The sequence below is a fragment of the Molothrus aeneus genome, chromosome W (genome assembly GCF_037042795.1).
Source record: "Molothrus aeneus isolate 106 chromosome W, BPBGC_Maene_1.0, whole genome shotgun sequence".
NCBI lineage: Eukaryota > Metazoa > Chordata > Aves > Passeriformes > Icteridae > Molothrus > Molothrus aeneus.
This window is the reverse complement of record NC_089679.1, coordinates 6,307,104-6,330,651: the sequence shown is the minus strand read 5'-3', so window position 1 is coordinate 6,330,651 and position 23,548 is coordinate 6,307,104. Positions and strand designations below refer to the sequence as shown.

The following is a 23,548-nucleotide window of genomic DNA, read 5'->3' as shown; positions in this document are numbered from 1 at the left end:
GGAAGCACCTGACACAAGTCTCCACCATCTTTTCTTTGTGAAAAGCAGGCACTGCAAAGTGTGGATAGCAGCTTTGGTGCTGTCTGTTCATGAAGAAAGTGACATTGATGAAATACAGACAGCTCACCATGATAAGGAGCTCCCTCAATCTGCTAACCACAAGTCAGTTGCTGCATGGGTGATGCCCATGGCTAAGTATTAGAAGTATCACAAGTGAAACAATTCAAAGCTATGGGTTCCTCTGAACAGTTCCCATCTGAGAGTAAGAGTTTCTGATGGCAGCTTTGAAACCTTTCCACTGAGAAGACTTTTTGATGTGTGTGGTAAAGAGTGTTCAGGTACAAAATGTTTCCTCTGCCTCCCTCCCTTGTATAGTGCTTTTTTCCTACACCCCACAGGGTGGGATTGCATTAATCCTGCTTGCCTTTTGCCAGATAGTCTCTGTCCTGATATAGTAAATTCTTCCCAAAGTAAAGAGCTTGTGTTCAGCTTCTTGTAGCTCAGAGGGGCCCATGAAAACAAACTTGCTTTGCCTTGGGTAGCTCAGCACAGAAGTTCCTATGGCACTTCTTATGATCCTCCAATGTAGCATGGTTAGACCAAATGGCAAGTACTTGGGGTGGGATGCTTTTTTGGGGGTGTGTAATTTAAAGTTGCAAACATTGAAGATGTAGTATCAGTCAGATGACAGTGGTGTGGTATGGGAAAAGGAGAACAGTAGTTTGTTTTTGAAGTTAAGCTGTTCAAATGCAACATCTCTGTCATTTTAAACACATGACATCTGGTTCTTTACAATTATTCTGAGATGCAGATGGCAGTAATCTCCAGTAAGAGTGATCTCACAAACCAGCAAAAGATTATTGTTATAACCAAATTTAAAGCAATGCACTTCCCTTCTCCTGGATGGAAAGAGTGAATCTTAGTCAGGATAAGAGGAAGAGTGACATATGTCATACCAATGTCTTAGGTTGCATCTGTCTTGAGCAAGTTAAGCAGTGTCTGGGAATGTTTATGGGAGTGTGACTGGGTATACTCAAACTACTAGACCAGTCCTTGGCACATTTTTGGTCCATGACAGCCGACAGCTAGCAAGATCCTAAGTAATTCCTAAGTATGGATCAGGGTTCATCCTAGTGAGCTGTTTGCATTTAACTGCTGCATTATGGAAGTTAAGATATACAAACTGTTCTGTGCTAGCTGGCCTTAATGCCTGGGAATATTTCTGGGCACATTTAATTTACTAGTGGATGAATAGGCTTAGGTCGAACTGAGAAACTGGACTTCATAATTCTAAACTCCATTTGTCAGCAGTGTGAAAGGGGAGACATTATCAGAAGCTGATTCAACCTCCCTTGGTCCTGACTTCTCCATATGTAGATGGTTGCTAAGGAAGCTAAGCCAACAGGGTTCAACAGGTTGATAGCAGAGAAAAAGCTGCATTATCCCTGAAAAATGGGATGTATAGTACAGGCCCATTTCCTGCATATTTACTAGCCACCTCCCCTGCCTCTCCAAGCTCAGATAAAAAAACTATGAAGTCATTGAGGTGTTCTTTGCTGCAACAGTGAGTGCCATCCGTTATTTTTCTTCACAGAAAGTATTTCTTTCTCTCTCACCATAGGGAGGTTCCTTTTTCAATAGGTTCCAGCCATGGTGTTCTATATAATTTTCTTTTAACGATTTGACGGTTGATAGTTAAATGTGTCCTTCAGAGACAACTGTAGTCTTATACATAATAAAACAGCTCATGGAAGGATTCAGCATTATGTCTTTCAAATATAAGTAAACCCTCTGTTTGATAAAGAAAGTTTTATTTTGAGTCCCTCCTATGCAAATATAGTTTATTTTTCCCCACTAAATCAAAAACCTCGGTGAAAAAAAATAACTTTGTCTCAACTGCTGCAACCAAAATGTAATGTTTCACTATCTTTCCTTTCATTGAAATCTGTTAATGCACAATTTGATCTAAGACTTGTTTAATCATATATTAAAAAAAAAACATTTTCCCTTCAAGAATACCTCAAGTGTTTGGTCACAGTGGGGATGAAATTACTAGTTGAATTTGGCACATATTTGGAAACATGACCTTAATCTGCAAGTTTCAGGGAAGAAGGTATTTTCTCCAGGTATTTCATTAAGTCAGATAAGTAAATTATATTTTTGACATGTTAAAGATATTCCATTTTAGACAAAAGAAGCAATATTCCAGTTGTGTCACTGAAATTCAATGCCCTCTGTTGCTTGTTAACAACTGCACATTTATTATTTTGATGTCTCAGTTTTCTATCAAGTGTCAACACACTGCTACATACCAAATAATCAATAATTCTGCTGTTGAGTGTGCCCTGGAAATACAATATTACTGTTAATATTGACCCACACAGCAGAAATCAAGGCATCCAACTTTGCGGACACTACTTGCTAGCACTCTGCCTTTTACTTACAGACTAACTGGCTTGAAAATCACTATTCCCCAGGGACCAATTTTTTTGCACACTGTCTTTCCATGTATCATAATGAGTGTGAACATAAACACAAGGATGTCAGGGCCCAGATGACCTGCATATATGGTGCATATAGTTTCATTTCAGCTTTCTGTGGTTTCTGGATGCAGCAAACCAGCTGCAAAGAGCACTGGTAAAATCAATATGCATCAGTTTCAGTATCTGCCTCTAAGGGCACAGCACAGTAGACTGGCTGGACAAAGTAATCAGTGTCCCAGCATACCATGAAGATACTCAGAGGGCTAGAGCACCTCTCCTATGAATAAAGGCTGAGATAGGATTCTTCAGTCTGGAGAAGACAAGGCTCTGGGAAGATTTTATTGCAGCCTTTCAGTACCTAAAGGAGCTATAAGAGAGTTGGAGAGGGACTTTTGACAAGGATGTGTAGTGATAGGACAAGGAGGAATGGTTTCAAACTGACAGAGGGCAGGTTTAGATTAGATATTAGGAAGAAATTCTTTACTGTGAAGGTGGGAGGCCACCATCCCTGGAAGTGATCAGGGTCAGGTTGGATGGGGGTTTGAACAACCTGGTCTAAAGAAAGATGTCCCTGTCCATGGCAGGGAGATTTGACTTACATGATCTGTAAAGGTCTTTTCCAATCCAAACTATTCTATGATGCTATGGGAAGAGCGAGATGGGCTGTGGATGGATAGCTTGAGACCTCTGGCAGTGTTCTGCAAGCATCGTGACCAACATGGTTAGTGAAGGCTCATGTAGTTTGCTTTCAGAGGTGATTTCAGACTCATGTTATAGGTTGGGAAAAATAAGTTCTGAAACACTGAAGTGTGCTGGTAGCATCAGAAGTATCTGTTCTTTGCTCTTCTGTCCCATCCAGGCTGCCAGGTTGCCTTGTGAGTAAGAAAATGTGGTGTTCCCCATTCCTACATGTGCATTCACATACACCTCTGTGAGTTTGATGGTCTTTACTGTATCTGTAATGGCTTTGCAATGAAGCTGTGAATGAAAGTTTGGCAGATTGGTTTTACAATTCTCAGTCTTCCCAGAAACAGCCCAGAATTTCATTAAGGTGATGATTTCCTATAATGTCTTTTCAGATTTTACTAGATCCAGATAAATTTAATCATCATTTTATCTATGTGCCACAAAAATTAGTTGGCACAGATATCTTCGTATAGGAATACTATAGTTCTGGTCTCTTGTGTTTGAGCAGCAGCTGCACTATATGATGCTACTGTTTCTTTAATAAGTGGCTGTAGTGGTTTTGGTTCTCCAATTTCAGATTTCGCCTATTTTGAGATTTCCTGGGTGGTGCAGCAATGAATATGGTGGGTCTCAGTGCTGGCCAATCACCAGTGCACTCAATTCCTGCTGTGAGGTAGGATTAGGAGAAAGGCAAAGTAGTCTCAAAACTTTAAAAGGGTATAAAGAAAATTTTATTAACAGTAACTAAAAGAAAGAGTAATAAAAATCAGAACAAAACCTTCAGAACACTTCTCCTCCCCCCTACAACCTTTTCTTCCCACTGATAATGTAAAGAAACAAAACCTAAAATTTCAGTCAGTTTACTGCCTCTAGAATAGTCTTTCTTCAATTCACTTAGGGAGAGAAGTCCCTCTTGTTAATGTTATGGAGACTTCTCCACAAGGAAAAAACAAGTTCTCTTGTGGCTCTCTCACAAATAGCAGCTGCCAGGGGAAATCTGCAATAGTGAAGTTCCTCCCATTTTTCACAAGCTTTTCCCATAGCTTGTTTATGGGCCATGACAACTTATGGGGTACTGTTTTAAAGATGAGCTGTTCAAAGGCAAAAGTTCTCATTGTCTATCTCTAAAATCATCTTCATCCCTGGGAACAGAGATCTTCTCTTCCTTGGGGCACAGGATTTTCATCACCCTTCTCTCCTTCTCTGTTCAAACTTCTCATAGGATCACAGCTACTTTAACATCTGCTTTAGCATGGAGGCCTTTACTCTATATCTACAATTTGAACACTTTCATCTCCCCATACCTTCATGCATTATAGGGGAAAAGAGTCTTTCTCCATAGCTTTACAAGAGGATTTCAGCCCCAAGATTAGGATGTCTCCTCATCCCTCCCATCTGGGACTTGACTTCTTCTTCAGTGACCTTGATGTCTTCATGTTGTTCCTTTACATGCTTGTATCTTGTTCCTTTCTCTCACTGGAGGAAGAATTGAAGCACTGAAAGAGTTAATATCTCACCTGGGGCCTGCATATGGTCAATCTGATCCCGGTTGTGCTGGGTGCTACAGACTGCTGGGTGGAACTGTGGCTGAGGGGTGTGGTATTTTCTGAGACCCCTGTCATAGGGAGGAAATGATGAATCTGACTCCATGTTCTTAGAAGGCTAATTTATTATTTTATGATATTATATTAAAGAATGATATACTAAACTATACTAAAGAATAGATAAAGGATACAGACAGAAGCCTAGAAGATACTAATGAAAAACTTGTGACTCTTTCCAGAGCCTCGACACAACTTGGCCCCTGATCGGCCAATAAGTAAAAACAATTCACATGTTGGATAAACAATCTCCAACCACATTCCAAAGCAGCAAAACACAGGAGAAGCAAATGAGATAATTTTGTTTTCCTTTTTCTCTGAGGCTTCTCAGCTTCCCAGGAGATAAATTCTGGGCAAAGAGATTTTTCAGAAAATATGATGGTGACAGGGGGCCAGCTAGGATTTAATCAGCTAGGCCAGAACTCAGCAGCAGCATGCCAGGGAGGGGGGGTGTGGGGTGTGTGGCTTCTCCTTCCCCCTTCCTGGTGGTTGCGGCGGTAGTGTTTCCGTGTCACTCGTGGCACCGCCCGGAGTACATCTGCCGTTGTGACCTCTTCCTTTCATGTCCAGTGCTCTCACCACTGAACACGGACCAGAGCTGCTTCTAGGGTTGTCTTTTTAAGGATGCACTGTCCCGATCCAAAAAAGGCACAGTCTCTCCTTTGGGACACCTGTCCCCACAATCTCTCCTTTGGGACACCTGTCCCCCCCATATTTTTTCACCCCCTGGGGCCGAGGGGCACCAACACTGAACCCTCTTGGTTCTGTGGCCATTGCGTCCCCCTAGAATGCAGTCTCTGTATCACAAGGAACATGGGTCTGTCCATGGCTATACAAAAAGAGTCCAGCAAAAGCCACTCCATCATCTCTTCCCACTAGGATTCTTCTCTACTCTTCTACTATCTCTCACTCACCCAGACCTCTCTCACACTTGCACATTTCCTTCCTCATCTTCCACTCTATCTTCTAGGAAAGGTCAATGATCTGTAAAGTTCTCATTGTCCGAAAAGGGGTTAAAAGCTCCTACAAGCGGCCGGCTGCACCCCCCCCTTCTTCTCCGTCCCAGCCGTGCTGCCGGCACAGGCCCATGTTTATCCAGTTTCAAGGTTACAGTCTCAGGCAGCGGCTCTCTTTCTCTCTCTCTGTGTCTCTCAGGGGGGGGCTGCCCGATGGCTCCCGGTGTCTCTCTCTCTCTCTTCCACCCTTCCACCCCCGGGCTCAGGCCTACCTCTCCCGGCCTCATGGCTTTTCCCCTCCCCCTGCCCAGCCAGCAGCTGGGCCGGGGGAGAGACCCGAACTCTTTCCCGCCGGAAACCCAAAAGGGCCCTCCCAGGGGAGAGCTCTACTTTTAACCCCGTGTTCTCAGAGGCGTGTCCATGTCCTAAATGGCCAGGTTAAATGCCAATATTAAAGTCTGAATATCCATTGGCTCAAAACACAGCATCCCAAAAACACATTTCCTGTCAAACCACCACAGCTATCAACCAGGAAACGGCGATTGTCCAGCTGTGCACAGTGAAAGAACCAACTATGAATATGCAGGCTTACAAAAGAAACTGGGACTCCTTCGCCTCGGGCATAATAAACTGTATAAAACAACCTTGCAAGAAGCGGCTCTCGTGAACGGGGAAGGGTCCGATGCGATAGAGGTCAGATCTAGGTTCACACAGCGCCGATCCAAGGCTCGACGCTGTCTCTTTGGCTGTGGTGGTTCTGAGGACCGTATTTTGGTTGCGGAAAAAGATAAATAAATCTTTTCGCATTTTTGATAATTTAACTTTCGATTGATCATTTATAACATGGGTGTCTTTCGTCTTTAACGTGTTTTTTCACAGAGGTGTATACAACTTTCTAGTAGCTAAAAGCTTTGCATCACTTTCATAAATGTCTCCCATGCAAAACCAGTACAGTGGCTCTGCTTCAATAATGAGTGCTGGGGAGAAAGTAACCTTGACCTGTGCAGAGCATAACTTTGGTGAGGATAAGTGGGAGATGTAGGCATTTGGGAAGGGGGGCGGGGGGAAGAGGAATGGCTGCACCATGCCACCATGGCTGGAAAAAGGTGCAGGACAGTGATGGAAGCTTAAAAGCAGGAGCTTCAGATGGCTGGGAGGAGTTCATGAGAGCTCCTGACAAGGTGAGAGAGGGAAAAATTTTTCCTTACCTGTCTTAGGAAGAGTGAATCAGGAGAAATGGTACCCTCTATAGTGCCTCACTCCCCTCCTTGGGAAGGTGGTCTCATCTCTAACTCAGTGTTGTCATGACCCTCTGTGCTACCAACTTAGTTCTATCTTCTAGGTGACCTTTACCCACATTGTCAGAGGTCCCCTTGCTCCCAAGGAGCAAATTTATCAGCCTTATCCTTCATCTAAGAGCTTTAGCTTATCTTCTGCATGGCAAACCATTTTGCACCAGAGAGATAAAGCTCAAAACAATGTCATAGGAAGTCTATGTGAGGAACAAGATGGTATTTTCTCTTTCTGGGAGGAATCAAGGTCATGTTTAAAGTGCTCAGAGCAGTCAGAGTTGCAGGGAAAATGCAGTGCAAGGCCCTTTATCTACTGACATTTCCTAAGACCCAACTTCATATAAAAAATTAAATTTCTACACTCTTTCAGAGGGAAGAAACAAAAATTCAGACACTCATCGAAGGAGCAGGTATGATTTAGGGTTGATCAGAGTTGCTGCTTTGCAAGAACATGGAGGTAGAGCTGAAGTTGTCATCGGTTGTGGATGTATACTATCAACAAAAGGAGGTGATGCCATGGTTGCATGTTCTTCAAAACATTTCTCCCTCCAGCAGTGTCACCTCTTCTTTGCGCAGCCTCAGCAGCTTACTTCAGCTGCTTCAACTGAAACCACTAATGATGTCATATTTTTTTCTTCCATTGGATGGTGAGTGAATGGCCATTTCTGCCCTTATCTCCTGTTAGATAAAATGCCCCAAAATGCCATCATTGAAGTTCAGAGGTCATTAGCGACTTTAAAATCCTCTCCAATTGCCTTGGATAAAACCCAAATGAAATAAAAATCAGTGTGAGAGTAAAGAGGTAAAGATACCAAAATTATATGTCCAAGGCAAACAGCTTGTTGGTTTCAGAGTGTTTCTGGTAGCCATCTGCTTGTTTGAATTTCAGGATATGATGCTTTTAGAAGTCAGAGAAAAAAACACAGTCGACCACAGTCGACCACAATCTTCAGATATTTTACTTGATAACAGCAGCCTCTTTTTTTGTGCCCATTTTCTTACAGCCTCAAGAATGTCCTGTTTTGCAATCATACTATCATCAGGTGGTTATAATGCTGAAATACCATGATGTGCAATTCAGCAATTAAAAAAAAAATCTTTTTGAAGCCTCAAAAAATTTTCTTCTCATCTCTCTTCATGAATGAGCAATATAATAGAGTGTGTTACTAAAACTTAATAATCACTCCTTTATTAGCATGGCCAATTATTGGCCCTCTTTATCTAAAAAAGATACTTTTTTTTGTGCTACTCCTATTTCAACTCTGGGGTGTCAGCCTTTGTCCTGTGTAACAAAGAAACCTATCCTTTTATGGATGGTGTTAACTGAGACACCAGTGACTGATCACATTTAAGAGCTAAATTCCCCTTTTATTCTCAGAGGTGGTCAGGATCAAAATACCAAGAGACCAAAGCTGGAGAGAGAAACTTGAACTCTTGGTGTATTCTTCCTGTGAACAAATAAAGACATTACAGATTCCCTTGCTGCCAATGTGGCCCCTTTAATCAGAAGCATGGTCACAGTTAAGAAGATGATATTGTCCATAAAAAAACCCTCTGTTGTGGTCAGAGCATTATAAAGCAAATATATTTATGTTCTTGGCCCAAAGACTAAATGACATTAAAAGATGAAGATGGGAGTTTAAGGGTTGGCAGAAGCAGGCAGACAGGAATGGGAAGACTTCACAGTGTCTATCTGCACACGCAGGTGTGGTCAGTCAGAAGTTACTGGGGGTGGATCCATTGTACTTGGAGAGATTTGCAAGAGTACTGTGGACAAGAATGATAAGTGTGTAACAAGAGCCTTTCCCTTGCAAGGAGAGCCTTGGAGAAGAGATGAAAGTGTATGAACAGAAGTGATTTACTCTCTTACTTGGCACTTGTTTAAGAAAAACATTCTTTCTAGATTTACAAAAAAAAAAATAATAAGACATTCACAAACTAATGAAAGCTACATTTTTATTGATTGTAATGGACTTAATTAAATTTTGGACAATTACCACATCACAATGTTTATCTGCAAGGCAATATTTCCCCATGGTTAATAAAAGTGAACAGCAGGAGTACCGGAGCAAATTCAAGCCACTTCTAGCACTCATTTCCAGGATTTTAATGGCACCCACATTACCCTGGCTTCTTTTTAAAGCTTCATCCGGCTTTATGTGACAATATTTTGTTTTTATGCCATGCTTTTCACACCTAACTTAAGCATCTCACAAAGCAGGGCAAGATGCTATGCCCATTTCAGACAACAGAAAAAAACTCTAAGGGAGGTGATTTGGTTGTGGCCACAGAGCAGCACTGTTGGGAGCAAACCTCAGTCTCCTTAAATTTTATCCCAGGAGTCCACTGCATCTTCAAGAGGAAGCTTTGTAGACATGCTTTTATGGAGTGTGAATAAAAGGCTTGCACCAAACTGGGATGAAGAGAGTGGATTTCTCCCTGTTGGCTTCTTGGGGTACTGGATTGCTCTTCTCCGACAGTCAAGAACTCAGAAGTGGTAGCAGTAAGGGAAACTATTCAGCTTGGTAGATAAATAGTATGAGGCTGCCTGTGTTTTCCTTCCCTTATTATCACTGGCCATCACCTGTTTGTTCTTTCTAGTGGGATTTTCTCTGAGTCCTGTTTGACACAGAGAAAGAGCTAACCTCCCCCATTTTGAACTTGCCTGCTTGTTGTCTTCTGGTCTCAAATTTGTTTTGAAGGCAATTTGGGTTCAGTCTTCTTCTGAAGCTCTGTAGGACTCACCAGGTCCTGTGCTGGTGCCTAACAGCAGCAGCAGCAACTCAGGAGGCAAAGAGGCATGAGAGCAATATTGTACTTCCCTGCAACAGCTAACCGTGGCCCTGGAGAATCCATAATTAGTTAGTTGTTTTGGGTGGAAAGGTGCCTGCTTTTTAAAAATTATCCAGTTCCCCAACCCTGTGCTTCTTGGGGATAGTCCTGAAAGCCCTGGAGCAAGGGTTTAATCCTGAAGCCATCCTTCTGGGCTTTGAGTTGGAAACCTGTGGTGTTCCCAAATTGCTTTGGTGTGTTACAGGTGGCCATACTGAACAGCCTTACTGCAGAATTTGAGAGGCCATCCTTTGGTCCAGCCACGCAAAGCTGACTCTTGAAAGGCCAGCACATCCCTTCAAATCCTCCAGCTTTTCCTTTGCCATCATTTTGCAGTGAGGGGTGTTGCTTTTCAAGAAAAGCAAGGGGATTGATGTCAGGCAACTCCAGAAATCTCTGGGAGCCATGGTGCGAAACGTCTTTTCCCTTTGATATTTTGAGTCTCCCAATATGGAGCTGCCTTTGATTTGCAATGATGGAGAATATGATGGATGAGCGTCTCTGGTCTCCCGGCGCCTTGGAAATGAGCTGTAAATCTAAATGGATCGTATCCCAGTAAAATCAGATGATGGATGAATCAATCAGGCAGGTTCAGAAATCTTCCCACTGCTTTTAGGGAGAAGGCATACTCAAAAACGTCTCCCTGATAATTGAGGAGACATCCCTCCACACAGCTGCAGAGCTACTGTGACCATGGCATTTCCCATTAAGGCAGCCTGTGGTCATACAGCTCTCAGTGGACTAGAACATTCTTCTTCCACAGCCTTGTCTGCCCTACAGACATATCCTCTGGTCAAGAAAAGAGCTCTTTGCTCCTAGACCTGGTTGTCCTCTAAAGGGCACATCAACCAGACAGGACTAGACCTAGGGAGTAGAGTGGAGGTAAAACCAGAGCTGAACCTGTGTCTCAGCATCAAGTTGTTTTTTCTAGTGAAAGCTTAAAAAAGCACCATTCCCCAATCTCATATATCTCAAGAACCCTAGAGATTGTTTTTTTTGAGGCTTTTATAAAACATTGTGGAAAGACTTAGAAGCCTCTGGTTGAAATTTCTCTGTCCATGCAGGCCTGACCTATGAGGGACAGTTGGCTTTCTAGAAGAGGGCTCAAATCAGAGGATGAGAATGCTTTGGCCAAAGAGTCTAGTAAGTTGAAGGAAAAGAGTTTCATGAGCACAAACACTCAGTCATCATTAACTTTTTATCAAATAATGCTAGAAATATGCCAGAGGATGTTCACGTGAGCATTTGTGTGTGAGTGAAGGCACCTGTATGGTGACTAAAGAACCAAAACCACCCTTTTCTGACATCATCAGATGCAATTTTCATCCCTCTGAATAATTTGTGGTATTTTAGGTGCTGCAAGCATATGGCTGTTTGGTAGTGCTAGAGCTGAACTCACAAAGAACTGAAGGAACACAGAGATGGAAATTATTCAACTTCCCAAGTCAGCCCTGTTTCTCTTGTTTCTCCTGCATTGCTTAGTTTGTGCAAAGCTTCATCTCCTATCTCATGTCTGATGGGCAGAGCCAGGGAAGCACATCTGAAAGCTTCAGTTTGTACATACAGGCCTGATAAACTCCAGAAGGAAAAGAAGAGCAATCAGCTCTATGAGAACCAAGCCAATTAAATGTCTGAGTAGTGTTTCAATAGAAAACATGGGCAGCATCAGTAACTTTCCATAAGCTTTAATAATGCTAATTACTTTGCCAGTTGCGGATTCCACCATGATTTGTTTAGTGCAGTCATGCTTTGACCTCTTGCCTGGGCTTATAGGCTTTGTTTATGCTGACTGTTCATTTGCAGAGCTTCTCTCTCTATTTTTCCTCATGCTTTCTCTTTTCCCTGGGCCCGGCTCAGAGCCCAGAATAGTCCTCCTCTCTCTTTAAATGCTTCCATCCAGGGCAGGGTATCACCAAAGGATGATGAGTTTCTTGGGAGCAAGAGATGCTGCTCTTGTTCCCAACTACTCTGGATGCAAAATTGATCCTCCCCTTCCCTTTCTGCCACTGAGTTTAAGAAAAAGAATCCTTCCAATAAGCCAAGCAGCTTCTCAAGGAGCAGGCAGTTGGGATCTGCTGGGGATAGTGGCTCTGAATCTGATCACTTTTGTCTCAGGGAGAGAAAGAGGGACCTTGTATCTCTCTAGATGGCAAAGGCACATAAGGATGTGCACTCGAAGCGAGTCTTCCTGGAAAGTTAGTGGGAGTTTTTTATTACTGTTTACATTCAAGTGCATGGAAATTGAATAGGTGCCTCCTTTTGTGATATAGGGGTCTCCTCGAGCCAGGTCTTATAAGCTCTTGGAGATCTATATCACACCCGAGATAGCTCAGCCACCTCAGATGGCATAAAATCAGCAGGATGGCTTCTGTGGCAGTGTTGGAAACACAAAAGTTTTAATAAAATAAAAAGCAAAATAACAAAGCTCTTTACAGAGAAAAACCAAACCAGAACAAGAGGTTCTTGCTCCTGGTAAAACACCTCAAAAAAATGATTAGTTTCTTTGTTCTCTTCTTTTTCTAGTAAATTCCTTAGGTGGGACTTTTTGGCTTCTGTCCAATTGGCTATCCTTAAGTTTGAGGTGAAGTCCCCAAGGTCCTATGAGGTGTCCTTTTACCGAATTGAAGAGAGAAACTTCTGGGCTTTTTTCCTTTTTTAGGAGACAAAGGATAATTTGGTCACTCCGTCAACAGGGGGCACATTCCTACAATTTTGCACAAGAACCTTGATTCTTCTCCAGCTAATTGGGGAAGAGGGCTAATCATGGGTGTTTAAGGAGAGCATCTGCCTGACTGACAACTTGAATGCAAACCATGATATCTTCTGGGGATTTTAAAAGTTGGTTGAATTCCCTTACTGTTAAAATCCAGGCTGGGGAGGATGGGATGACATTTCCTCTGTCCTCCTACATGAGGTGCCAAAGGGTGGTGTCCTAGGGTGACGTTATGATGCTTGTATCCCCATTCATGTGTTCTGTTAATGTTGGATATTATGTTCTGTACCTTTAAGACCGGCTCTGAAGAGGGAAAGTTTTGTTTTGGTTTTCTTATCAGCCTGGCGGGACACAGAGACTGCAGCTTTTGCTTTTTCTGCTTTTGCTTTGCTTTGCTCTCTCGGTCTTGCTTGCTTCGCTTCTGCTTGCTTTTGCTCATTAGCTAGTTTAGCTAAACTGTCCAATTTTTTCCTGGACTGTTTCTCCTTTCCTTTTTCTGACCATTTTGAACCTGCTCCAGACTGGGACCTGGGAAACACCAAGATTCTGCACCTTGTGGCCTGCAGCAGCTGCCCCAGCGCCGGAGGGACTGAGAACAGAGTGACCACCCCCCAAGAGAGACTTTCTGAATTTGTCATCTTTTTTCAGAGCGATGTCATCCGGTATTGTTCATTTTGTGTGCTGGGGGGTGCTGTGCTTGTTAAATAAACAGGTTCTTTCCACTCCTCTCCGAGGAATCCTTCCCGAACCGGTTGGGGGGAGGGGCTGTGTGGGTTTGCTTACTGGAGGGGCTCTAATTTGGAAATTCTCCTCCAAATTTGCCCTAAACCACGACAAAATCTTGGCGCCCAACGCTGGGCGAGAGAGAGAGAGAGTGGAAAAACCCTGTTTTGAGGGTATTTTGGTTGCCATTACTCTCTGTTTGTTTGAAGCAGTTAATAGTCATGATTTTTGAATTCATGATGAGTGTTGGGGTGAAGGCTTGCATGTGCTTCTGGTCCCTAGGGTTTTTCGAGATTTTAATACCTCTGTGGTCCCTAGGTTTATTTTCCTATCCTGAAAATGTTCTAGTATTGTCCCTCATACGTAGTTTTTACAGTAGAGGGGCAGTGACCAGAATAGCTATCCTGCTGGGCTTGATGGCAATGATTTGCAAGAAGTTTATAAACATGTTGGGGTCTGCTACCAGGTATGAATGGTTCTTGGCTATGGTTATTCGTCCAGTTTGTTAGAGGAGGAGCAGCAGGGAATGAGGCTTTTCAGCCTTTGCTTTCCTTTTTCTCCTATGAATCGGTTGCATCAGTAGTGAAGGATGTTCAGTTTCCCCTGAATGTTGAAGAAACCATCTTTCTTGTATTCAATCTGGTAACCTTCTTCTATACAGTCTGCTGCTTCTCCAGAATGAAGGCTGAGATTTCTAGATGGGCTGATGAGACCCCTGACTCAGGAGTAGACCCAGGCGTGAAACATCCTGAGTGGTGTGGGAAATGGGAGGAAATGGGCCAAATCCTGAAGGAATTCTCTGACCCTATAGTCTGGGATTTTCCCCATAAACAAATTCAGAACCCAGCTGAGGTGGGGAAATATCTGAAAGAGAAATACCAGGATGAGCCTAAGGAGAGAAAGGTCATTGCAGTGAGCTGGGCCCTGGCATATGCTTATCGCACTCTGTTGGAGACTGTAGGACAGCAGACAGAGGCAGGGGGGCAGGGAGATAAATCAGCTATCCCAGTCACTCCGGCTGCAGCCAACACCACAGGCTCGAAGCCAGCAGCCAAACCAGATAGTGAGCCTAAGCCAGCAGCTAAACCAATGGCTGTTGCTACCAGTACTAGAAGTGGGAAATGCATGGACAAGACCAATCGACCAGTGGATGATGATGATGATGCAACAGAAGGAACCTCAATGCCTCCTGACATAAAATCAGGAGTCAAAGCAGCAGGTGCAAGACCAGATGCAAATATTGAGTCCTTTTCCCTGAAGGACCTTCGTGGCTTACGGAAGGATTACACCCGACGACCTGATGAATCCATAATTAGTTGGTTAGTCCGTCTCTGGGATGCTGCAGGCGAGGCTACAATTCTGGATGGCACGGAAGTGAGGCATTTGGGATCCCTATCACATGATCCTGTCATCGACCAAGGAATGATGAGGGGGGCAAACCCTCAGAGCCTCTGGGCATGGGTCTTGGAAAGTGTTGCACAAAGATACCTGTGTGCAGATGATCTTTATATGCAACAAACACAGTGGAAGACCATAGAGCAAGGGATCCAACGCCTGAGAGAGATGGCAGTGGCAGAGATTATCTTCTCAGATGATGTAACAACTAGGAACCCAGACTTGGTGCCATGCACGTCTGTGATGTGGCGGAAACTTGTGCGACTTGGGCCACATGAATATGCTTCTGCTTTAGCCATAATGAAGAGGGATGAGAGGGATGAGACTGTGATGGATATGGCAAGGAAGCTCCGAGCATATGAAGATGCTGTGCATGGCCCAACACATGCCAGAATTGCAGCAGTAGAAACACGTCTGCAGAACTTAGAGGATAAGATAGAGGAGAATCATAAGAAGCTCAGAGAGGAGATTAAAGAAGACCTTCTCCAAATCTCGGCAGTACAGATCAGAGGTTCTGGTATCCAAGGCAGACGTTTCCCAGATGGCGAGAGAAGGTACACCCCACGAACAGAGCTGTGGTTCTACCTGCGTGACTGTGGAGAAAACATGAGGAGGTGGGATGGAAAACCTACTGCTGTTCTGGCACGACGGGTGCGTGAATTGAAGGAAGCCACCAGAAAGAAAGCAGCTCCAGTTGCCCGTAGCCAAACCACCAGGTATGATGCTGATGATGCCATGTCTGATCCCCTTGAAGGAACATCCAAGACATATGCCCAGGGAAAGAAGGATAACCAGGCTTAGAGGGGCCCTGCCTCTAGCCAGGTAGAGGCTAGGGAAAATCGTGTTTTCTGGTCTGTGTGGATTCGTTGGCCTGGCACATCGGAACCACAAGAGTATAAAGCTTTGGTTGATACTGGTGCTCAATGTACATTAATTCCGTCGAGACATGTGGGGACAGAGTCCGTTTCTATTGCTGGTGTGACAGGGGGATCACAGGATTTGACTTTGGTGGAAGCTGATGTGAGCCTGACTGGGAATGAGTGGAAGAAACATCCTATTGTTACTGGCCCAGAGGCCCCATGTATTTTGGGCATAGACTACCTTCGAAGTGGGTATTTCAAAGACCCAAAAGGACTCAAGTGGGCATTTGGGATAGCTGCTGTAGAGACAGAGGGCATCCAGCAATTGAACACCTTGCCTGGGCTGTCTGAGAATCCATCTGCAGTAGGATGTCTGATGGGAGAAGAGCAACGAGTGCCAATTGCCACCTCCATAGTGCATCGACGACAGTATAGAACCACTCGAGATGCTGTGATCCCCATCCATAAGATGATCCGAGAGCTGGAGAGCCAAGGGGTGGTCAGCAAGACCCACTCACCCTTCAACAGCCCCATTTGGCCTGTGCGAAAATCTGAAGGAGAATGGAGATTGACTGTGGACTACCGTGCATTGAATGAGGTGACTCCACCACTGAGTGCTGCCGTGCCAGACATATTAGAGCTCCAGTACGAGCTTGAGTCCAAGGCAGCGAAGTGGTATGCCACTATAGACATTGCCAATGCATTTTTCTCCATTCCTCTGGCAGCAGAATGCAGGCCTCAGTTTGCTTTCACGTGGAGGGGAGTGCAGTATACCTGGAACCGACTGCCCCAGGGATGGAAGCACAATCCTACCATCTGCCATGGACTGATCCAGACTGCACTAGAAAGGGGTGAGGCTCCAGAACATCTGCAATATATTGATGACATCATTGTGTGGGGGAACACAGCGGCGGAAGTGTTTGAGAAAGGAAAGGAAATCATCTAAATCCTCCTGGGAGCTGGTTTCGCCATTAAAAAGAGCAAAGTAAAGGGACCAGCTCGTGAGATTCAGTTCCTGGGAGTGAAGTGGCAAGATGGACGGTGTCAGATTCCTACAGACATCATCAACAAGATCACAGCAATGTCTCCACCCACCAATAAGAAAGAGACACAAGCTTTCCTAGGTGCCATAGGCTTTTGGAGGATGCACATTCCTGAGTATAGTCAGATCGTGAGCCCTCTTTACCTGGTCACCCGCAAGAAGAACACTTTCCACTGGGGCCCGGAGCAGCAACAAGCCTTTGTCCAGATCAAGCAGGAGATCGCTCATGCAGTAGCTCTTGGCCCAGTTAGGACGGGACCAGATGTGAAGAACATGCTCTATTCTGCAGCCAGGAACCATGGCTTGTCCTGGAGCCTTTGGCAGAAGGTGCCTGGGGAGACTCGGGGTCGACCACTGGGATTTTGGAGTCGAAGCTACAGAGGCTCTGAGGCCAACTACACTCCCACAGAGAAGGAAATCTTGGCTGCCTATGAAGGAGTCCAAGCCGCCTCAGAGGTGATTGGTACAGAAGCGCAACTCCTCCTGGCACCCCGACTACCGGTGCTGGGGTGGATGTTCAAAGGCAAGGTTCCTTCCACTCACCATGCCACCAGTGCTACATGGAGCAAGTGGATTGCTCTTATCACTCAGCGCACCCATATAGGTAAACTGAATCGCCCTGGGATTTTGGAGGTAATTACAAATTGGCCCGAAGGTGAGAATTTTGGTGTCACAGATGAAGAACAAGAACCAGTGACACGGGCTGAAGAGGCTCCTCCATATAACCAACTGCCCCCAGAGGAAACATGCTATGCTCTTTTCACTGACGGTTCCTGTCGCAATCTTAGGGATGAACCGGAAGTGGAAAGCAGCCGTATGGAGCCCCACATGACAGGTTGCACAAGCTACTGAAGGGGAAGGTCAATCAAGTCAACTTGCAGAACTCAAAGCCGTTCAACTGGCCCTGGACATTGCAGAAAGAGAGAAATGGCCAAAGCTCTACCTCTACACTGATTCATGGATGGTAGCCAATGCTCTGTGGGGATGGCTGGAGAGGTGGAAAAAGGCTAACTGGCAGCGTAGAGGAAAATCAATTTGGGCTGCTGATGAGTGGAAAGATATTGCTACCAGGGTAGGGAGGCTACCTGTGAAAGTCCGCCATGTAGATGCCCATGTCCCCAAGAGTAGAGTCAATGAGGAGCACCAAAACAATGAGCAGGTAGACCAGGCAGCAAAGATAGGGGTGTCCAAGATAGACCTAGATTGGGAACACAAGGGAGAGTTATTCCTAGCTCGATGGGCCCATGATGCCTCAGGCCATCAGGGCAGAGATGCCACCTATAAGTGGGCAAGAGACTGAGGGGTGGATTTAACCATGGACAGTATTTCACAGGTTATCCATGACTGTGAGACGTGTGCTGCCATCAAACAGGCCAAGCAAGTGAAGCCCCTATGGTACGGTGGGCGATGGTCCAAGTACAAGTATGGGGAGGCCTGGCAGATTGACTACATCACACTGCCCCAGACAGGCCAAGGCAAGCGCTACGTGCTGACCATGGTGGAAGCCACCACTGGATGGTTGGAAACCTACCCTGTGTCTCATGCTACTGCCCGGAACACCATCCTGGGCCTGGAAAAGCAAATCCTGTGGAGACATGGTACCCCTGAGAGGATTGAGTCAGACAATAGGACTCATTTCAAGAACAGCCTTATCAACACCTGGGCTAGGGAACATGGCATTGAGTGGGTGTACCATATCCCCTACCATGCACCAGCTGCAGGCAAAGTGGAGAGGTACAATGGACTACTAAAAACCCAGCTAAAAGCTTTGGGTGGGGGATCTTTCAAAAATTGGGAGCAGCATTTAGCAAAGGCCACCTGGTTAGTTAACACCCGAGGTTCCACCAACCGAGCAGGTCCTGCCCAGTCTGAGTCCCTGAATGTAATAGATGGAGATAAAGTCCCAGTGGTAAATGTCAGAGGTTTGTTAGGGAAGACTGTGTGGATCAATTCTGCCTCGAGTACAGACAAACCCATTTGTGGGGTTGTCTTTGCTCAGGGACCAGGTTGCACATGGTAGATAATGCAAAGAGATGGAACAACACAATGTGTACCACAGGGAGATCTGATTGTGGGGTGAGAATGATATGCCATATCACTGTTCATTGGATGTAACTGCCATTGTCTGTACATTAAACCATACAGACATGAGATAGAAGGAAATGTGTAAGTGTTGAAGGTCTGGGCAAGTGGGAGATGGAGAAGGAGATGTGCAAGTGTCGAAGGTCTGAGCAAGTGATAGATGGAGCTTTGAGTAAGGTGAAAGGGGTGAAATCCTGCAGCTCTGTAGTATAGGGCATGGATTCAGTGGTCCAGTGTGGGGATGTGATGAGGGCATGATGGGTATTGCTTGTAAATTTTGGGGGAGCAGATGGAAATTTTGTGTGAATAAATGCATGATGTGTGGTAGTATGTTGATGATATGGGGATAAGGGGTGGAATGTCCTAGGGTGACGTTATGATGCTTGTATCCCCATTCATGTGTTCTGTTAATGTTGGATATTATGTTCTGTACCTTTAAGACCGGCTCTGAAGAGGGAAAGTTTTGTTTTGGTTTTCTTATCAGCCTGGCGGGACACAGAGACTGCAGCTTTTGCTTTTTCTGCTTTTGCTTTGCTTTGCTCTCTCGGTCTTGCTTGCTTCGCTTCTGCTTGCTTTTGCTCATTAGCTAGTTTAGCTAAACTGTCCAATTTCTTCCTGGACTGTTTCTCCTTTCCTTTTTCTGACCATTTTGAACCTGCTCCAGACTGGGACCTGGGAAACACCAAGATTCTGCACCTTGTGGCCTGCAGCAGCTGCCCCAGCGCCGGAGGGACTGAGAACAGAGTGACCACCCCCCAAGAGAGACTTTCTGAATTTGTCATCTTTTTTTCAGAGCGGTGTCATCCGGTATTGTTCATTTTGTGTGCTGGGGGGTGCTGTGCTTGTTAAATAAACAGGTTCTTTCCACTCCTCTCCGAGGAATCCTTCCCGAACCGGTTGGGGGGAGGGGCTGTGTGGGTTTGCTTACTGGAGGGGCTCTAATTTGGAAATTCTCCTCCAAATTTGCCCTAAACCACGACAGGTGGCTTCATCTCCAAGGTGTGCAATGTCTTCCATTTCACCCTCCAGTAGCAGTGATTACCATCTGTAGAGCTCCAGTGATGGTGCATTATGCATATGCCAGCCTTGTTCCCATCAGCTCCATGGGTTTTGTGGCCTTCGCTCAGCTTTGCCTCCCAGCTTATCTTCATGGTCAGCTCCTGAGCACAGGTGCCTGGAGGGCACTGCAAGCAAGGAGCAATAGCAAAGCCATAATAGCACCATCCTAACCAACAAAGGACTGTGAGTATTTAAGAACTGATGAACAGCAGGTAGATAGTTCATGCAAGGCTTTCTTGTGTACCTGATTTACCTTGGCCTTTTGGTCCCAAGCAGCTGGTGAGATTACATAGAATCATAAAGGTTGGAAAAGACCTCTAAGATCGTCAAATCCAACCATTAACCCAGCACTGCCAAGTCTGCCACTAAACCATGTCCCTAAGCACCACATCTACACATTTTTATAACACTTCCAGTGATGGTGATCCCACCACTTCCCTGAGCAGCCTTTTCCAACATTTGACCACCCTTTCAGTGAAGAAGTTTTTCCTAATAGCCAATTTAAACCTGTCCTGAGCAACCTGAGCACATCCTCACCAGAGTGCAGCAGGACTTATTTCTAGACATCCCTGGAGCAGGCAAAGGAGTCCTCAGGAAAAAGATTTGCCACATGAAGCATCAGCTAGAGATAAGCCTATAAGCTCTATTCATACCCTATCAGTTTCAACTTTGTGGCTGACAAACATATGTGACACACTGCTGCTCACACCCCTCCTCATCACTAGGAACTGTAAAAGATCCTCTGGATGTGTTTTCAGCCTTCACAATTCATATCAGCCACAAATAGAATCAGAGAATCACAAAATATGCTGAGCTGGAAGGGACCCACAAGGATCATTGAGTCCAACTCCTGGCCCTGCACAGAACCATCCCCAAGAATCCCACCATGTGCCAGAGAGTATTGTCCAAATACTTCTTCAACTCTGTCAGGCTTGGTGCTGTGACCACTTCCCTGGGGAGCCTGTTCCAGTGCTCAACTACCCTCTGGGTGAAGAACCTTTTCCGAATATCTAACCTAAACCTCTCCTGACTGAGCTTCATGCTGTTTCCTTGTGTCCGTTCATTGGTCATGAGAGTGAAGAGATCGGTACCTGCCCCTCCACTTCCCCTCGTGAGGATGTTGAAGACAGTAATGAAGTCTTCTCTCGGTCTCCCCTTCTCCAGGTTGAACAGACCAAGTGACTTCAGCCACTCCTCACAAGACTTCCCCTCCAGACCCTTCACCATCCTTGTGACCCTCCTTTGGACATGCTCCAATAGCTTAATATCTTTTTTATATTGTGGTCTATTGTAAAAAGGCATAAAGTAGACAAGCTGCTGGTTCATGTCAGAGAAATGTGGCAAAGGGAATTTGCAGGCCATCTGTTTAGTAATCATAAATTTGGAAAATTAAAGCAGACTTTGGCTTTAGGACATGAACACAATGGTGTAACACCCCGGACACTTTAGTGTAAGGGAGTAAATTGAGGCTCCTTTACTCTGGGTAGGCGCAAGGGAAAGATAATAACCAAATATTATCAAGAAGTAGAAATTAAACAAAAGTTTACTGGCAAAATACAAAAAATCAAGGAACTTTGGTAAAAGACTTGGTACAACATAAAACACTTTTCACAGCATTGACTTAGCCCATTTAACTTAGCAACCTTTAAACCCATTCAATGTTTCATTCCATGCAAAGAGTTAGCAGAAGGGAGAAATACAGAAAGACAGAGAAGATATAGAAAAACAGACATTTAGCTACCAACTCCTAGGTTCCACCCATGTAACAGACAGAAAACTCCAAGATGAAGGTAGGGTTAAATAATGACATGCTTGCCTTGTGGTCAGCCCTCTTAAACCCTTGGCCCTTTGTGAGCGTTCCTCCCAGGTGGGACTTCTGGTTGCTCAGTGACTCAGGGGCTGGGTTAAGCAAGACTGGGGGGTGCTGCCTCTAGTAAGCTATGATTGACAGATACTGTGGGGCTGGAGGGTAAGGGGAGCAGAGCACTGTCTTTCCAAAAAGCAAGTCCTGACCCGCCTCCTACCACACACACACAGACATTCCAAAATGTCTCACAACATCAGTCTTTCCAGTCTCTGACAAATGGGATGCAGTTTCTTTTTCTAGCAGTGTCACTGTGATGAATCTCATTCTCCATTACCTGGCAGTTCATGCAGTTCTCCAAATTGCTAAAAAATGTGGGTGGATCTCAAATCTCCCCTTACACACTCCAGTAACAATATTTTTCATCCACTTCATATTCACTGCAGCGCAGCTGCCCTGGACACCAGCTGCAAGTCTTGTTTTCTTTGTTGGAAACTGAGACAAAATGAAAAACAATTTTTCCAAGTCACAAACCTACTTTGTGACCAAGTTAAAAATAGATGAGAACACGTCCTATCTCCTGTCTTACCTGCAAGACAGCCTCACATTTAAAGAAAGACAGTCATCAGCCTCATTAGAGAAACTTCACTGTTGGCTTGCTAAGTCAAATCTAGTGGGTTCCTGTCTGGACACATTTTCTATGACAGCATGGAGAGACCAAGCAAAGGTATTTAATGTAACCCTTGCATCAAGTACTGAAGACTTTGATTATGTTAAAACCTAGGAGACTTAGGAGACATTTCTTCTTTGGCCCAAACCCAGCAGAATATAGTTTTGTATAAAAAGAAAGGGACAACACCAGCTGATGTGATGGGAGACAGCACAAGGTAGAGAACAGGCCATGAAAAGACAGTCTGAATCCAGCTAGTGTCTCATTGACATTTCTGCATGTGTATATCCCCATTCATCAAATGGGAAGATTAGTAATTCTTTATCTTGCAGAAACCGAAGAAGCTAAATTAATTACTCTTTGTGAAGCTAATTGAGATTCCCAGATGAGTACTGTTTGGAACATTTTCATTCTTATTATTTCCCTTGAGGTTTGGCTCCATTTAATTAGTTTGCTGTATCTGCAAACAGGTATGTTTTCTCAAGCTCTTTGGAGGCATTCCTCATGGGACTGGTCCATGCAGAGCTGTGTGGCATAAGGAAGCACTGCCAATCAAGGCTGAACTCTCTTCCAACTCTTCTACCTCACCCCAAACCCATGCCCATGTCCTTGTATGGCTGTACTCTTCAAAAAATCACTTTTCTTCAAATGAACAGAAACAACTTAAGGAAACCAGCTCTATTACAAATTTATGCACCATTATATATCACTATGGTAAATAATACTTGTGTGTGTGCAGTGGAATCAAGGCCAGAGGTGTATTATGTTCATTCCAGGGAGGGAAAAGATTTTCCAACAGTTATGTGTGGTCATAGGTTGGAGACAGAAATCACAACTCAAGTCATCTTGATCATGAGACAAACAGCAAGAGTTTATTATGGAAGCTTCCTTATATAGGGGGTTTGAAATTCCTGGGTTTAAACAATTGATGGGTCCGGTCTTAACACTGCCCATCTCTTTGACCAGTGAGATGTCTGCAGCTTAGGATGGAACATGATTGGGTCAAGTCCCTGTTTGAGTTTGAATGTATCCTATCATTGTTCACCCAGAGACCATAGGCAGAGTAATTGCTGTAGTGGTTTTGGTTCATCAATTTGAGATTTTATTAATTTTGAGATTTCCTGGTTAATGTACCAATGAGTGTGGTAGGTTTGGTGCTGGTCAATCACTAGTGAACTCACTTCCTGCTGTGAGATAGGATTAGGAGAAAGGCAAAGTAGGCTCAAAACTTTAAAAGGGTATAAATAAAATTTTATTAAGAGTAACTAAAAGAAAAAAAAAATAGTAGGAATCAAAATAAACCCTTCAGAATACTTCTCCTCCCCCCACAACCTTTTCTTTTCTACTGA

The 23,548-nt window shown here is 44.5% G+C and overlaps 1 protein-coding gene across 1 annotated transcript in view; it reads left to right on the top strand.

Moving 5' to 3' along the window:
• Positions 1-19,536, top strand: part of LOC136568519 (SET-binding protein-like) — a 237,074-nt gene extending 217,538 nt beyond the window's left edge. Inside the window, exons 3-4 of the transcript XR_010785231.1 lie at positions 13,085-13,226; positions 19,331-19,536. The gene's annotated coding sequence lies outside the window, so the exon portion shown is untranslated. The remainder of the gene's footprint in view (positions 1-13,084; positions 13,227-19,330) is intronic.
• The last annotated feature ends 4,012 nt before the right edge of the window (positions 19,537-23,548 follow it).